General features: G+C 41.1%; 1 long non-coding RNA gene and 1 pseudogene across 2 annotated transcripts in view; one reads left to right on the top strand and one right to left on the bottom strand.

Annotated features, from left to right (window-relative positions):
* Positions 1-15,823, top strand: part of LOC148652142 (cytochrome P450 2J6-like) — a 30,793-nt pseudogene extending 14,970 nt beyond the window's left edge. The window contains exons 6-8 of the transcript XR_015925234.1: positions 14,921-15,062; positions 15,371-15,541; positions 15,716-15,823. The product of XR_015925234.1 is annotated as a cytochrome P450 2J6-like (transcript). The remainder of the gene's footprint in view (positions 1-14,920; positions 15,063-15,370; positions 15,542-15,715) is intronic.
* Positions 10,206-16,963, bottom strand: part of LOC148652140 (uncharacterized) — a 24,646-nt gene continuing 17,888 nt past the window's right edge. Inside the window, exons 2-3 of the long non-coding RNA XR_015925235.1 lie at positions 10,410-10,781; positions 10,206-10,309 (exon numbers count right to left, since the gene is read on the bottom strand). This is a non-coding gene — a long non-coding RNA (uncharacterized LOC148652140). The remainder of the gene's footprint in view (positions 10,310-10,409; positions 10,782-16,963) is intronic.

Here is a 16,963-nt window from a genome sequence, read left to right as displayed (position 1 = left end):
TTTCTGTTTGTCAAAGGCTTGCTTCAAATGTGCATATTGGGGGGGAATAATAGAGTGTTCTTCCAAGAGGTTTACTGAAGCAGCAACCTTGAGTGGAGGACGACAACAGTTGTCACGACAGGCATGGCTCCAGGCAATGATCTCATTCTTGGCCCAGGAGATGTGGGGATCATGCTTTTTGAGCCAGGGAAGGCCCAGGATCACAGGGTAAGCAGGGGAGTCCAGGAGAAGGAGTGAAATGTCCTCCACGTGAGTGGCACCAACAGTAAGGGATAGGGGAATGGTCTGCCAGGAAATACGTCCAGGAGCGATCGGTGACCCATCCAACGTTTGAATGCAGATAGGGGGTGAAAGCGGAGCAAGAGGAATATCCCACTTCTTAGCAAAAGAGGCATCCATAAAATTCCCAGCTGCCCCTGAATCCACCAAAACCGAAAAGGGAAGGTGCGTGTCCATCCAGGAAATCTCAGCTGGGAATAAAGGCCCTGAAGAGGATTGTGAAAAAACAGCACTACTGACACTAACAGTAGGCAGTGGGGGAGCTCGAGGTGGATGTGGGGGTCTCAAAGGACAAGTAGCGAGCAGGTGACCCGACGCAGAGCAGTACAGACACAGCCCCTCCTGACGGCGCCTTTCCTTTTCCTTCAAGGACAGGGGTGCATGTGGCAGGGTGGGCGCCACGAGGGGAGGACCCATGGGGCGCACAGGTCTGCTTCCTGGGTGTCTCTCCGCTCTCCGCAGCCGAATGCGAGTGTCCAATTCAACTACCGCAGTGATAGCCGCCTCTAGAGACCAGGTTGGTAAGGACATGAGCACCAGGTGGTCCTTTAGATCCTCCGAGAGACCCTTAGCGAAGAGGCAAACCAAAGCTTCCGGGTTCCAGGCAGACTCCGTGGCGAGGGCTTGGAATTCAGCCACATAATCTTGCAGTGGTCTGTCGCCCTGGCGAAGAGAGGAAAGCCGAAGGCAAGTCAAATCCGGGTTGCTTTGAGAAAAACGCGCCTGGAGACGGTCAGCAAAAAGCTGAAAGTCAGAGAACAGCTGATCTCCTCTAGCAAGCAATACTGCAGCCCAATCCAATGCTTTGCCTGTGAGCAAGGAAAGTGCGAATCCGATCCTCTGTCGAGAAGTAGAAAAACGCTCAGGCTACAGCTGAAAAGCCAGGGAGCACTGGGCAATAAAGCCCCTGCAGCCTGCAGGATTGCCGTCATACTTCTCCGGGAGTACAAATGGTAAAGTTGAGGGAGTGGTGGGCGGGGCCGCGGTGGTTGGAGCAGGTGTTTGTAAAAAAGGCGTTGTAGGAATCGGTGCGGGAGCCGGCGAAACAGGGGAAGAAAAAAGCCAGGCGACTTGGTTAGTGAGCAGTTGGAGAGAAGATTGAAGCTGGGCGATGGTTTGGGATTGCTGCGGGAGAAGGGAACGAAGGGTCTGTGCGTCTGCGGGATCCATAATCAGGCTCGGTATTCTGTAACGCTGCTCTGTAGAGGTGAAAAGGATCCGATGCAGATGCAGGAGTCGCAGGGAGGTAAGTAAACGTACCAAGCAAATCCAGGAGCTGAGTCGTAGTCCGAAGGCGAAGGTAAGTCGAGATCCGGTAAAGGCACTGGTGGCGAACAATCCAAAACGTGAGACAGAATCGTAGTCGAAAAGAGAGCTACAGGGTCAAATCCAAAACAGGCAATGATAGCAAACAATCCAAGGGGTGAGACGAGATCCAAAGTCCGAAGGCAAAAGGTGCAGGCAGAATTCCAGGAAGGCAAAAGAGGGGTAAGAACGCTAGGCTGAGCAACAAGTAGAGAACTCAATACCGAGCAACGGGAATCAGGTACGAATGGTATAAATAACCCGGCGTGCCGCACGGTAGAGCAATTGCAGGTGTGTTAACTCGTGCGGCGGCGCTTGTTAGTAGTAATCCGCTGCTGGTGCTGATTGGCTCGCTTACGTGTTGATCTCCGCTGGCTGGTGGTCGTGACAATATCCTCAAATCAAATTTGGAGTATTGTCAAATATAAAAATATATATTTTTCCTATTGCATTAAAAATAGATAATTCAATATTGGGTTTCTGTGCACAATTAAAATTAGATCACCCGCTCATTATATTTTTCATTTGTGTTAATGGAACTCTAGTGGCGCCTAAAGGATTCTAACAGTAATGTTTCAATGCCTATTAAGAGTGCTATATTTTGATTTGCTTTTCTCATCCTTATCTGACAGGACCTTGAGAATCTATTTGTCAAGACACTCCATTTTAACTAAGACTAAATCATTAAAATGTTAGAGAGGAAAACGATAAAATAAGCATACATGTACATTTTTATTATTTTAATGCAAGAAATCCGTCAAATATAAAATGTAACATTATTTTTTGTAATTTGCTTAATCAGAAATTAAACTTAATTTTAAATTCTTAACACATTTTAATACTTCACTAACAATAGTTTTATATCAGAAACAAATTCAGAAAGTTTAACTTGAGGTATGAATTTGAATATAGCTAAAATAGAGGAATTAATAAAAATGGATATACTGTATTGAAAGTTTTTTTAAAGTGAAGAACACAGTTTCCGGACATACAGTAACTACCAATGGAATTTAAAGAGGCTGTGGGAAAATCACAAACCTCTGCAATAATTTTGATAAAGCACAAAAGTTCCTTGCATGGAAGTTCCATTCTTGGTTTGTCTTCAGTGTGACTAATGAAAAAATATTTCTACCTATCTCTTATCAGCTACTACATACACTTTAGAAGAAAGACCTCTGATTGTTTTAACAGACCATGCAGCAGTCAAGAAACATCACATATACATACAAAATAAGTCAATTAATGTTGAAATTACATTTAAGCACCTTCGCTCTGTCAGCAAAAAAAGATTTTTGTCGACCATACAAGGCCAGACAATGTAATGTCAGTTACATAGCAATGATTGGTGTTTCACTTTTCCCATTTAATTAGAAGAAACATTTTTAGCAGCTATACTGCATAAAAAGTGAAAGCTTTTGATGTCCAGCATCATTTTATTGTAAGAAGTTATCAGTCTATTTAATCTCACAGAAGTAATTCATGAGCCTGGCTCAGCTGATTTTAAAAACAAGAAGATTGGAGTGAATTCTTCATCGCAGTCTTTATGTTACTAAAGACGTTGTTTTTTGGGGGCTTAAGCAGAAGTCTTGATTTCAGTGACTTGGTCAAAGTTTTTGAAAAACATCACATACTGTAAATAAGCAGCTGTATCAAACTTTCTATTTCTTTTTACAACACAAAACGTAACCATCTCAAAGTCAAGGTTGAGTCTCTATAGTCTTTGAAGCTGAACATGTTTGTTTATTTCCCTGACTGCCTATTGGGACAAGTAAGTGTTAGGATTCAAGTTTTTTTTTAATCTTCTTACTTCAAAAAACATTAGCGTATCTTTGCATGAAACCTATTTCCCTTTTGCAGGTCATCCCCATGTTTAAGGTCACTTATGTGTGTTAATTTCCATGGAAGAGGCCAGGCCTACTTAGAGGGGGTGGCTGACATGTTCATTGACAGGGTGCGCCGGGCGTTGGTCACCTGACGCTGCTGGGCCAAGAAAGACAGTCCCGAAGGCACTCCACTTGCCACCCTCCCTGCCAAGCGGGACTCAATTGCCAGTTTCTGGAAATATAGACTCTGCAACAATATAACAGCCACAGAGACCTTAAATTTAACATCACACACATACAGTATGCAAACATACACACAGGTATTTACACTATACAACATCACTGAACAGTGCATTGAGTTCCAGAGACCAATATTAATACATTTTATTGATTGTAAGAAAGCATTAATTAGGGCAGAGCGGTTACTCTGTGACTAAGGATCTGCACCTGTGGCTGGAAGGCTGCTGGTTCAAATCCCACACTCTGTTGGGCCCCTGAGCAAGGCCCTTAACCTCGACTGCTCCAGGGAAGCTGTACAATGGCTGACCCTGCTCTCTGACCCCAAGCTTCTCTTTCCCTTTCTGTGTCTGTGTTGCAAGCTGGGGTATGTGAAAAGATGAATTTGTAATGCAAACAATTGTATAGGGCTAATAAAGTGATGTTAAAAATGTTAATAGGGAAGGTGGTGGCAGTATTGCAGAGAATGCTCTCGATATGGTCATCGACAGCAATTAACATTGACACAAAAATTCACCGGTATAAAGCCATACCTACCGCAATTTACATCAGTGAAACATGGAAAAGAACGGCTCGAATAGCACAGAAACTGAATGTTTTCCAACAGTGGTGCCTGCGAACAATACTTAAAATCACCCACTGCAAGCATGTTACAAATGAAGAAATCATACAAAGAGCCAACTTACAGAGGCTGCGAGATTTAATGACAGAGCGCATACTCTGGCTGGCAGGACATATTCTACGGCATCCAAAGATCGTAATGAGATGGACTCCACTGGGCAGTAAAAGTAAAAGAGGAAGGCCAATGGAGACTTGACATAGGATGCTCCGAGAACATCTACAACATGCCAGCATCATGTGGGAAGGGGTAGAAGATGCAGCAGCTGATCGTACATGCTGGCAACAAATCGCTGCCCGCTGTGCTTAGTAGCACAGGATGATCTAAGCTAAGCCTAAGACTACAAACATTTTGCCACATGTTTATAATATGACATAGGTACTTTGTTACAAACCCCATGCAGGATTGAAATGCATTCTTTACAGTTCCATACACCTTGTCTTCAAGGTGGCATTCCTAACCAATTATCTCCTTGCCCGTTTGATCTAAGCAGTGTCTGGGTGCCTTCCATTTCTTAATGATTGATTTCACTGGGTTCAAAGACATATTAAGGATATAGTAAAGGGTAGGGTATAAGGGTATATATTAAGGGCACAGTGAAGTGTTTTTATACCTTTCTCCTGATCTATAACTTTATACATACAACTGTATCTCTAAGGTATTTTGAAAGCTCCTTTATTTTCAGGATTCAGTCATTATATTCGTTACTTTCTGTCTGAGGGACCTAACAGAAGTGTATTTATTCTGAAATAATATGAAACACTATTATTGCCAACTAATTGTGTAGTTTGTTTTAATAATTTAGTAACTTCCACAGCAAAGAGTTTGAATATTTGTTTAATCATTCCTTTTCCACTTTTCTTTCATATCGTTGCCTCTGTATCCAACTACGTAAGTACTGTATATCTAGGAATCTAGACATAATGGGTAACTACTGGCTATTGTCAACTTTTCCAGCCTCAAACCAAAGGGGTGTTTGGCTGAAGATGTAGAGGTCGAGATTCAGTGATAAAATCAATGATTAATTTAAACTTATTTCAGAGTAGATGATAAAGAATCAATTAACAGTCTAGGAAAAAAAGCATAAAAAGGTGAGACACCTAGGGGGGAAGACAAGGCATACACAGGGCATTTTGTATGCTTGTTTAATTTTTTTCTCACTGTCCTGTTAAAGGACAAGAACAATAAAAGAGCTACAATTTGAGAACTCAAATTATTAAGGTTTAAAAAACTAAGAAAATTATGTAAGACATTTCAGCATTATCCTAACTGTTTACAATTGTTAACCATTTTTTCTTGTTTCATGTAGGAAGACTTTTTGATCCTCATTTAAAAAATAACATGGCTGTCTTCAACATCATCTGCTCCATGAAGCTTGTCTGTAGATTTGAATACAATGATTCATGCTTTCAAGAGCTTCTATGTTTAATTTTGTATGCTTTTTATTTGCAAGGAAGTATTTGGAACAAGGTATAGAGAACTGTTCCTGTACATTCCTTAAGCAGCAAAAGCTTCATAAGTAGTTCAGGTGGGTAGCTAAGTCAGCATGCGTAGGCTGCAAAGGAACAAGTAATACGTTTATTCCATGCTGGAAAAAAAGAAGAAAGAAAACACAACTTTTCGGCCATAGAGCCTTCATCAGGTGTGAGAAAGACAAGGCAGTAAGCAAAGGTAATGTAGCGGGAGAACAAAGGCTGGGAGAGAGGAGGAGTGAGAGGCGGGAGCAGGGGATAGAAAGAGAGGCCAATTAAGAGGTGTGAAGTCAGAATAGGTGTAGAGAGGTGTGAAATGAAACCTCCAATGATGGAGAAAATTAAGAAGACAAGTAGTCTGACATTAAGAGAAGGGAGAAGGTGTGATCCTAGCTGCAGGATAATTTTGGTTTCTGTAGTCTTTCTGATGTATGAGTTCGGAAAACCGTCTTTGAGAACACAGATGGAGAGATTAAAGTGGCCATGGCCATCAGAGGTGAAATGGGAAACAATGGGCTTGGAGAGATCTTTAATTTTAACAGCCCTAACATGTTCTCTAAAACGGTCTCAGAGTCTCCTTCCTGTTTCTTCAATGTAGATGGCTGGGCATTTACTGCAAGAGATACAGTAAATAAGGTTGCTGGAGGTACAAGATGCCATCTGGGTGATCTGGAATTGTCCTAAGGGGCCTTGAATGAGTGTGGTGTTAGATCTTTACTTGCAGGTGATACAGCAAGTTCTTTTGCAAGGGAAAGTGCCTGGTGTGGATAGTTGCTGAGGGCGGTCAAGGGAGCTGTGAACAAGAAGGTTGCACAGATTAGGTGGTCAGCGATATGAGATGATGGGGCGGTCAGAAAAGAGGGCCCCAGTGGAGGGATCATCTTGTAGGATGGGAAAGTTGTCGTTAATAGTCCTGGGGGTAGGAAGTGTGTTGGGGCGGTAGGGAAGAACCAAAGGAATGTGGTTGATACAGCGGAGGTTCCTGGTTGAGTTGATGGTCCAAGGTGTGTTTTTGGCTTGGGCAAGGGCCCCGTCAATAACACTGCTGGGGTATCCTCTGTTGATGAAAAATATCAAAGTACGTCTTGGAAGTTGATGTCGTCGCTGCATAATCGTCGTAGCCGAAGGAACTGTGAAAAAAGGAGAGAGTTTTTAGTGTTTTGGGGTGAAGTTAGCTATACAGGAGATAGCTGTGTGAATCTGTGGGTTTGTAATAAACCGAAGTGGAGAGTCGGGGGTAGTTGATGGAGAGGTTGATGTCTAGAAACGAAAGAGTAGTGGAAGATATGTTAACCATATATTTGAGGGAAGGGTGGAAGTTGGTGAAATGATGCAGAAACCACTCAAGCTGGTCGTTGGAGCATGTGGTGGCACCAACGCAGTCGTCAATGCATCGCTTGTAGAGGTCAGGGACATAGCCAGTGTAGGAAGCGAAGAAGTGTTCTTCTACCCAGCCGACAAAAATATTGGCATAGCTGGGTCCCATTCTGGTGCCCATGGCAACTCCACTCACCTGTTGGTAAAAGAGGTTATTGAATGAGAATGCATTCAGTGTGAGGACCAATTCTGCAAGGCGTACCATGATGTGGGTGGGTGGGTGGATCAAGCACTGTGCATTTGTCCAGCATGTGCTTGAGGGCTGTAAGGCCGTCATTATGGGGAATGACGGTGTAAAGAGATGTGATGTCCACGGTAAAAATGACGCAATCGGGGCCCTGAAATTCGAGATCATTAAAACGTTGGAGTGCGTGGTTGGTGTCCTTGATGTATGAGGGAAGACCTTTAACCAGCAGTCTCATGAGGCTGCCGAGAAAGGCCGAGATGTAAGTAGTCAGACAGTTGCATGCTGATATGATGGGGCGTCCAGGGGTGACTGGTTTGTGGATTTTGGGAAGGAGGTAAAATTGAGATACCTGCGGATGTTCAATGATGAACTGGTTCGCCTCCTGGGGGAGCTCCTTCATGCTGATAAGAAGGGAGATGGTGGATACCACATCCTTTTGGTAGTCAGTGGTAGGGTCATGTTGGAGAGGGAGGTAGGCAGAAGTGTCAGTTAGTTGTCTAGAGGCTTCAAAGATATATAGGTCCTTACGCCACACCACAACAGCACCTCCTTTGTTTGATGACGATATCATCTCTGTTGTGGAGAGACTGGAGCACCTGAATTTCTCCTTGGGTGAGGTTGGAACTGTGTTTACTGGGTATAGAGTGTGTCTTGGGAGCTTGATTGGTGCATTGGTTAATGAAAATTGACTGGTGAAAAACAGCCAGAGGGGGGAGTCCAACAGCTCTGTTTGGGATTAATGTTGTTAATGACATCAATAACTGGATTGTTGTCAGCTGCCTGTGAAGAGGAATTGTCAGCAAAACGTGCTCGGAGACAGATCCTGCGGTAAAAGCAGTTAAGGTTGACATTAGTCTGGGGGATGTCCAGCTTCCTGGGAACTGGTACAAAACTGAGGCCTTTGCTGAGGAGGGATCGCTCGTCCTGTGAAAGGAAAAGGTCAGAAGGTTTAGGGACAACAAGGTTAAGATTTGTGAAGGTGTTTGGGGTGTTGATGGTTTTCTTCTGTAGAAGATGACCGAGTTTTTTGTCCTTCTCTGTAGTGAGAAACTGGTAGAGTTTAGAGTTGGGAGATCTAATGAGGTTAGTTATAAAGGAAAGACTATGTGGAGCTGTCTGCCATAGAAATTCCTTAGCCTCTTTGATGATGTTGTCAGAAAGGATAATCTGTTTTTAAAGGGAGAAAATGGTAGAAAGCATTTGTTTCCTAGAAAATTCTTTTAGAAGTCTCTGAATGTTACTCTGGGTGGTATCAGAATCAAAAGAAAAGGTATTAAATTTCAGGCGAAATCCTTTAAGGAAGATATTAATGTCAACGACATCTGTAAAGGAATAGAAGGTGGTTACAAAACCTGGTCTTGGTACAGATCGCTGCGAAGAGACAGAATGCTGGTTTAGTGAGAAAAGCGGGCAAGTGGCCCAGGGAGGAAGAAAAGGTATGACAAAATTCTAGAAAAAGATTTGGAGGAAGACATAATGGGTCGCAGCAGAAGATTTAATTCAGCTGAGCTTCCTTGCGGATTCCTGAATGGATCAGAGAAGGCAATCTTCTCTGGAGATCAATGTCTCTGGAGAGGAAGTCCTGACCATGAGGGGTACTTGCTGGTCAGGAATTCTCAGAGCCCTCCAGCACAAGTATGTGCTGGCACACTATACTAAATCAGCGCTACAGTTTCCATGTCCGGGACATCTGCTGTTCAATCAGTGCCCTACCAGGGGAGAAAGGCAGGCTGAATATTATTTGCACATTTCCCCTAAAGGCTCAGCTGCTGCACAGGCAGTGGTCTGCTCTCAGCCATCTTACACCAACACACCAAGAGACCTGCAAGATGCTGCTGTGGACAAGCACTCCTGGGTTGGGCCACTGATCTTGATCTCTCTCCATTTGTAGACTGACAATGGAGATGTAGATTCTCCAGTACAGAGCAATAATTTAGCAATCCTTTCCAGAGCAAGGAGCTGCAGTAACTCTTTCAGGTGGCCTCAGTCATGTTCTTCACTCATGGCTTGAGTTGTTTCCACACAACAGGATAGTAAAGACTAATCACATATCTTTTCTGCTCTTCATATAGAGTAGGTCCTTCCAAACTCAGCCCCAACCAGCTAGTCAGCCACTTCATTATTTGCTTAATTGACCTAATGAAACCAGGGGTTCAATTCCTCACATCCACTATACCTTAGTTACACAATGTTTTTCTAAAGACAGGGATATGGTTACTGGAAACTAAAGCAGTCACTGGGTGGAATCCTGGTCTGTGGCTCAAGCACAGACCTGTCTAATGATAGTACCAGTAGGGAAACCTATGAAGAAGGGAGCAGTCCTAAGCTTTAGGAAGGTGGTTCCCAATCCTGAGCCTGGGGGCCCCACACACCCACCTCTCGATTTTTGTTCCCACCAAGCCCTCAGTTACACAAATCTTTCATTGACCTAAGAAGGGGAATTGGAACAGTTTGTTCCCAGCTCTTAAACATGTAGAAGTTTTAACCATCCCATTTTGCAAGTGAAATAAAACCCTAAACTTGTGACTGGAATAAAAAAATACAAATAATCAATTGAAGCCTTACTTGCGTCACCAGGAGCAGTGGTTCCCACTCCTGGATTACATGCTGCACCAGACCACCCCTTTCAGATGCCTGCAGGAGGGCAAGCACTTGCAGATCTGGAGTGCAAGTTTCCATCAACCTGGTGTCTGCTCCTGCTTTATGAGCACATATGGTGGCTCAATCTCTCTGCCCAATATGGCTGCACTCCTACCCCGCCGCACTTCTGGCAGATCAGAGCCGTGGAAGGTAAGAATTTTAAGGCCTGTGGCAAGGGGGAATCCACAAGCAAGTACAGAGCTATTTCTAAATGGCCACCATGAGGTAGGTGAGCACACAAAGCTGAACACATTCCCAGGCATCTGAATTATACAGGTTTATTGGCCTCTCAAAGCAATCCAAAACCAGGGATTCACACACAGTCCTCCAGCCACTCCAAGCACTAGAGCAGGAACAGATCACCAGACCCCTGCAAGAAAGACACAGAATGTTAGGTCATGGCAAGAGAATACAAGTAACAGTGCCACACAAAAATGGAACAAAAGTATGGAAGTTCACAATATTCTCACCCTCCAGATCACCAACTTCAGCAGCGGTCGGGTCCCCCTCCAGATAACCAACATTGCCTTCCAGGGCAGATGGATCCCCTTCAGCAGTAGAGGGGTCTCCTTCCAGGTCCCCAACATCCCCTTCCAGGTATGAAGGATCTCCTTCCAGATCACCAACATCCCCTTCCATGGATGAAGGGTTTCCTTCCAGGTCACCAACGTCCCCTTCAGCAGCAGAGGGGTCTCCTTCCTGGTCACAAACGTCCCCTTCCAGGGCACTAACATTACCTTCCAGGGATGAGGGGTCTCCTTCCTGGTCACCAACATCCCCTTTAGCAGCAGTGGGGTCTCCTTCCAGGTCACCAACATCCCCTTCCAGGGCTGGATAAGATTCTTCAATCAGTAAAGTAGTAACATCCAGATAGATACAGTGGGTGACCAGCATGGTAAGGATTCCTTTATTTCTTATACTTAATCTGTTAGTTTTTCTCTAATAAAAGGTACTTTTGCCTTACACATTATAAAAACTGAATTGGGAGAAAAAACAAAGATGTAGCATGTAACATGAAAAAATGTGTCACTAACAGAACCATTAATCTGTTTAATCTGTTCAGTAGATGTACAATCAAATAACAACAGTAAAAATGTAAATAAATCAATATTTGTTCTGTCAATTATATAGCTGTATGATGCATTTCCAGCTCTGTTGACCACACCAGTTTATTACTTCTTAATACAATTAGTTGACAGAAAAGAGGTTTTTAGAAAAGAGATCGAGAAATGCCAACAAGAGAGAGATCCATTAGCCCCAAGGAACTACATTTACTGCTGCCTTAACAAACAAATAAGGTTGGCACATGCAATGCACAATGTTGCCAATTAAGCTTATTAATTTGAAACAAATGCGCAAACACCATTACAGGGCATTTCTTCCAGTTTTCATTCCAACTCAGCACTTAGTTGTTTATTTCCTTATTTCATCAAGATTAATGTACTATTTCATCAGTAACTGGTAATATCTATAAATCTGTAAGGACTGGGACTGTTCAGGCCCAGGGTCTAATCCTTTAATAAGTTTGACCAATTTAACTCGCTTCCAGAATGTAAGCAGACAATGATTTACAGAAGGCAAGAGAATATGTCTAGTATCAGTATCCTGTGCCTTGAAGCTTAGTTATTTGCCTTTTTCTCTTGAAGTGTAACAATGTCTATTTTGTAGGCGATTATTATTTTGACAAGATTTTGGCAATGGTAAGTGTGTCTTTTCTCTTAACTTTCCTTGTGTGTAGTTGGTAAATACAAAGAAATGGAACATATTGCTCTCATCAATTTAACATTGCTAATGCCTGTATTACAACAAATTGCATATATACCTTACTGCAGGTTGGTGCACATTTGTGTCTGGGTGAATTCAGCAACTTCACACTGTTTCTTCCTGTTAGGTGGTGAGCTTTCTATATTCATTAGAGCCTGATGTATTTAGGTCTCCCAGATGACCATGCAGATCACTTTTAATCTTATTAAACTTAATCATTAAGTTTGATCATTTATTTTATTTGGCATCACAGAATCTGAGATCATTCAGGTTAATAATTTATCTACTGAATAGGGGAACTTTAATGCAATTACTTATATAATCCAACTTATTGTTTTACTCTTTTTTGTAGAGCAACCACAAAGAAAATTCAGAGGTGCCTTTAATACATAGACGCCTGCCCAGCAAAAGTGGAGAAAGAGGCAGAAATGGTCTTTTTGGAATGGAATTTCATTAACTGTATGTCTATTTTTCCAAATTAATTTTAAAATTCAAAGTACATCATCAGGGAAGGGATATTTTCTTCCAAAGCTGACATCGAAAAAATGTTTTTAAGGCAACACAAAGAAACATTTTCACTTTTTATTTGTTCTTTTGGGAACAATCCTAAGTGTTGTTTTATCATTGTAAGTGATTTTTGTCATAAGCAAGTTTCAGAGGTTGCAGCCCTGTCCTCAATGTATTTAATCACTGACACTTTATGTACTCTGATGGAAAGTTTCAGAAAAAAACAAGCTTTTCTTCCAATTTTAGCTGGCGATTTAATCTTCTCAGTCATGCATTGCCACCTGCTTTTTGGATTGTAATGAGTTTTTACAATTCAGTAACTGTATTTGAAAGTAAGAAACCTGGGTTAAAGGAATTGGATAAATTAAATAATAACTGACAAAATTAAATAAGAAAAATTTTGTGACCAATTGTGTAGTAATACACAATTGACAGCTCCTTTTGAGGTTTATGCTTATAATTTTTGCATCAACTTTCATAATTAAATAATACCGTGTCAAATGGTACGGTAGTCAAAGATTAGGTTGAGTATAAAGTCAACAATGTAGCTGTTTTGAAAAGGAATGGCCAACAAATAATTTATTAAAGAACATTATTTTTACTACTTGTAGCACCTCTACACTTATTAATTTAAATCTATGTCTTTAAAATAAGGCAAAGAATGTAATCTTTTTATCTCAAATAACTCACATTTGCTTTTTACTATCATCTCAATGCTAGCCAGGCCCTAATTTGTTTCACATTTAGTTTAAGTTTAAAAGACATGAGACTGTAACACCAAACCATTCTCTAAATTTGCACAAAGCTTTAACTTTATAAACAATTTCACTGTTAAACCATATTTCGAATGTTCTATCGTATTTGCTGTGCAGACTGATCCCACCACCCCCGCTCTCACTCCGACCCAGTTATACTCACTGTATGTAGTGGTACACTTGGTGACAGAGTGTATGGTGGATTTGGTAAGAGGCTTTTGTTGTATTTTCAATTTTTGATATACTGTACCTATCAATATCGCTTGTGTTCTGGTTTCTCTTCCAACCTGTTACCCTGTACATTATACAGTATATGGATATGAAATGTAAGATATATTTTACAATATACAGTACATAACAACTTTTGTTACAGAGATCTAATGTGACATTTTACACCAGAGCTCTGCCTTTTTAGCCTTGGGGATCATTTAATTGGTATTTATACAACACATAAAACGTTGATTCCTCCTCTTGCAGTAATTTGATCTTTACAGTAATCTGCTAAATAGATAAATGCATTGTGAATAAAAATACTTAGGTTTTAATTAATAAAATGTAGTCACACTGAACAGCTCAATGTACTAATGTTGATCAATATTAGATGTGAGTAACAAAAGTTAAAAAGTCAATATCTTGACTAACAGGGTTTCTAAATGTAAATAGATTGTATTTGAAATTTTATTGTAGGAATCTGAAATTTAAACTAGACATACTGTATTTACTGTATATAGTATCGAATAAGCTCCCAACAATGGTCTTTGAAAGACTAGTTAACTAGCATCGATAAAATAAAAGAACTGGACCATAACTGAATCACACTCATTTCTTATAGCCTTTCACATCTTTCACCATGCAGTTTCCTGATTCCCAGTTCTTGCCTCACTACAACCACAGAGCAGGGCAGGCTGAAGCTGGGAGGTCTGACTGATTTACCTTGACAGTTCTGTCTTAAAATATTTTTATTTGTAAGGCTTGAGTTTAAAGAGAACTTCTCCTAACTAAACAAGTGTTGTTGTTTTTGTTACAATACCTTTTGTGTATTTGTGTATTCTACAATACCTTCTATTTTCATTGTTATATGAAGTAATTACTTTGTTGTGTTTCATTTAAATTCAAACAGTCATTTGTTACTATCCTACAGGCTTGTTCTCAAACAATGGATACCAGTGGAAAAAGCAGAGAAGAATTATTCTTTCCACTCTGAGAAACTTTGGACTGGGTAGAAAGTCTTTGGAGTCAATCATTTCCAATGAGACTAGATTTCTTCAAGAGGCTATAGAGGAAGAACAAGGTAATGACTTGAATTTAAACTATTTTAATTAATTACATTCTGTACTGTTCACTTGAATTAGAACAATGGACAGACTCCAATAATAACCCCATTTTATGTTTTTAAACCTGTTTATGTTTTAAAGGCAAACCTTTTAATCCTCATCTCCTTCTGAACTGTGCCATTTCCAATATCATCTGCTTTCTGGTTTTAGGACATCGGTTTCATTACAGTGATAACAGTTTAAAATGTGACGGGGCGAGATCCTCCAGACCCCGGGCTCAGGAAGCGGGAGGTGTCGGAGATGAGGCCAATGCCCTCAGGAAACGGATGTAGGGTTTCCTGGTTCTAGGCAGGCCTCGCGACATCCTTACCCTAATGATGAGCCCTGAGGACTGGAGGAGCTAGTCTTTAAATAATACACCTAAGAAGGTACACCTGGGGAGCTTAATCACAGGAACAATAACAGGAGTAGTGGAGCACTCTCTAGGGAGGGATGTCAGGCGTGACAGTACAGGGCAGAAGACCCATAATAATGATCAAAAAGCCGATCATTAATATTGTGTATGAAACTGAATCATTTAATAAATTCAAATTCTTTATCTGGGCAGACTCGTATATCCTGTACAGTCCACCAATTGCCACAAATGTAAATTGATAGGGATGTAATAATTTTACCTGTCAGACTACAAAGAATGCAGCAGCAGGATTCCATGAGGAGAACCTGGTCTTGTGCTCTCTGGACCTCTTTATAGCTGGGACTGAGACCACCACCACCTCTCTATGCTGGGCTCTCCTCTACATGATCAAATACCCAGACATACAGAGTGAGTAAGCACAGTGAGCTCCTAAATACTGTACATCAAGCCAGTTGTACCTACAGCACATCAGCCCTCAAGCACGTGAAAGTGAATATGAACCAAAAGACATGCATTAATCAGCACAAACAAAGAATAATATAATATTAAATAAATGCTTTAGCTGGAATTTGTTTCTTTTTGTAATAGATTAATTACATTATTCTGTTGAATATACTGCATCTTCTTTTTGGAAAGTACCTCAGAACAGGTTTTAGTATTTTTTAGAATTTATATGATGAAAACTCTTTTTCCATACTTTGCCTCATGCACCTCAGAGAAGGTCCAGGCCGAGACAGACAGAGTGATTGGAAAGGAACGGCAGCCCTCCATGGCAGACAGAGTGCATCTTCCCTACACTGATGCTGTGATCCATGAAACCCAGCGATATGGCAACACTGTTCCCCTGAATGCACCGAGAATGGCCAATAAGGATACAACATTAGGAGGTCACTGAAAACAAAAACTGAAATATGTAGGGTAATATGTGAAATACATGACATAGGGGTGTTATCCCGGCACCCTGGCCAAATTTCGCTTTGGCCTTTATCAATCACGACCTCGTAATAATCCCCATCTACAGTATGAATTGGCTTCATCACTGTTCTTTTCCCCACTGATAGCTGATGTTTGATGAGCGCACTGGCGCACTGCGACTGCATCATCCAGGTGGTGGTGGAGGGGAGGCTCCATTACCTGTAAAGTGCTTTGAATGGAGTGTCCAAAAAAGTGCTATATAGTGTAAGTGTTATTAATAAAATGTTATTATTATTATTATTATTATTATTATTATTATTATTATTATCATTATTATTAATGATTTTTAAAAACAATGTGTTTATTTTACAACATTCCAATGTATAGTTCTGATGAAGCTGATGTCATGGCAATCAATTCTCAAGCTGAAGAAGGCTCTATAGACCTTTTCAGCATGGAATAAACGTTTACTTGTTCCTTTGCAGCCTGAGCATGCTGACGCAGCTACCTACTTGGCCTATTTGTTAAAAACAGGTCAATGTAGTAAGCATCACTTGTTTTTGTTCTAATCAGTAATCATTAATCATTTTTTAATAAATGCATACATTGCTAAAAACATAGTTGAAAGGTAAAACTCATGATGCTGAAAGATCCTTAATTGACACCAATCATTTCTGTATGTGTAAAAATGAGTGTTTGCATTTTAAATCTACCTTAATTACCATACTCTTTGATAACCTAGCTATCTTTCCTATAATGTATCCTTATCTTTTTCATTTTGGGTTCTGATCAATACATAGTAATTAAACTGCTATTGCCAGGGTTACTAACATCTTTCTTTATAGATTAGAGAGGTTGTTGGTATTACCATAACTTCTTTTAAAGACTTCAATCTTATCTGTCTAATAGAAAACAATTTATTCAATTTGGTGGTTTTAGTACCTATATGCTGAACTAAGTCTGATTCTTAGTACAGGTCCAGTAGGTATCGTATAAGCTTTCATTTCTACAATGATGACATCGAGATTTAAAATTACACACACCTGCTGTGTTTGTAATCAACCATTGTGGCTATTGATGGTCCTGGTATCAGGTTAGGGATTGGGTCAAAATAACCTGTATTTGGAGTACACATTTACAGTGTTGTGAATGTCACGGATGTTGGAAGGGACAAGCCGTGGAATGGCAGGAGAGTGGAAAAAGACCCTGTGCGAAGCAGGAGAACGGGGAGTTAGCCCGGGCTCAGCAGTGCGAAGAGTTCTGGAGTGCCATATAGAAACCTATGACCTCAGGCCACGGATGGAGCGGCGACCTGGTGCTAGGCGGGTCTCTGGACATCCGAACATCAATGCTGAGCGAAGGTGAATGAATGACCCGGAAATTTATAGCCCCAG

The sequence above is a fragment of the Lepisosteus platostomus genome, chromosome 11 (assembly GCF_059453375.1).
Source record: "Lepisosteus platostomus isolate fLepPlt1 chromosome 11, fLepPlt1.hap1, whole genome shotgun sequence".
Classification (NCBI taxonomy): domain Eukaryota; kingdom Metazoa; phylum Chordata; class Actinopteri; order Semionotiformes; family Lepisosteidae; genus Lepisosteus; species Lepisosteus platostomus.
Note: the sequence above shows the minus strand (reverse complement) of the source record. Positions and strands in the feature narration are given on the sequence as shown.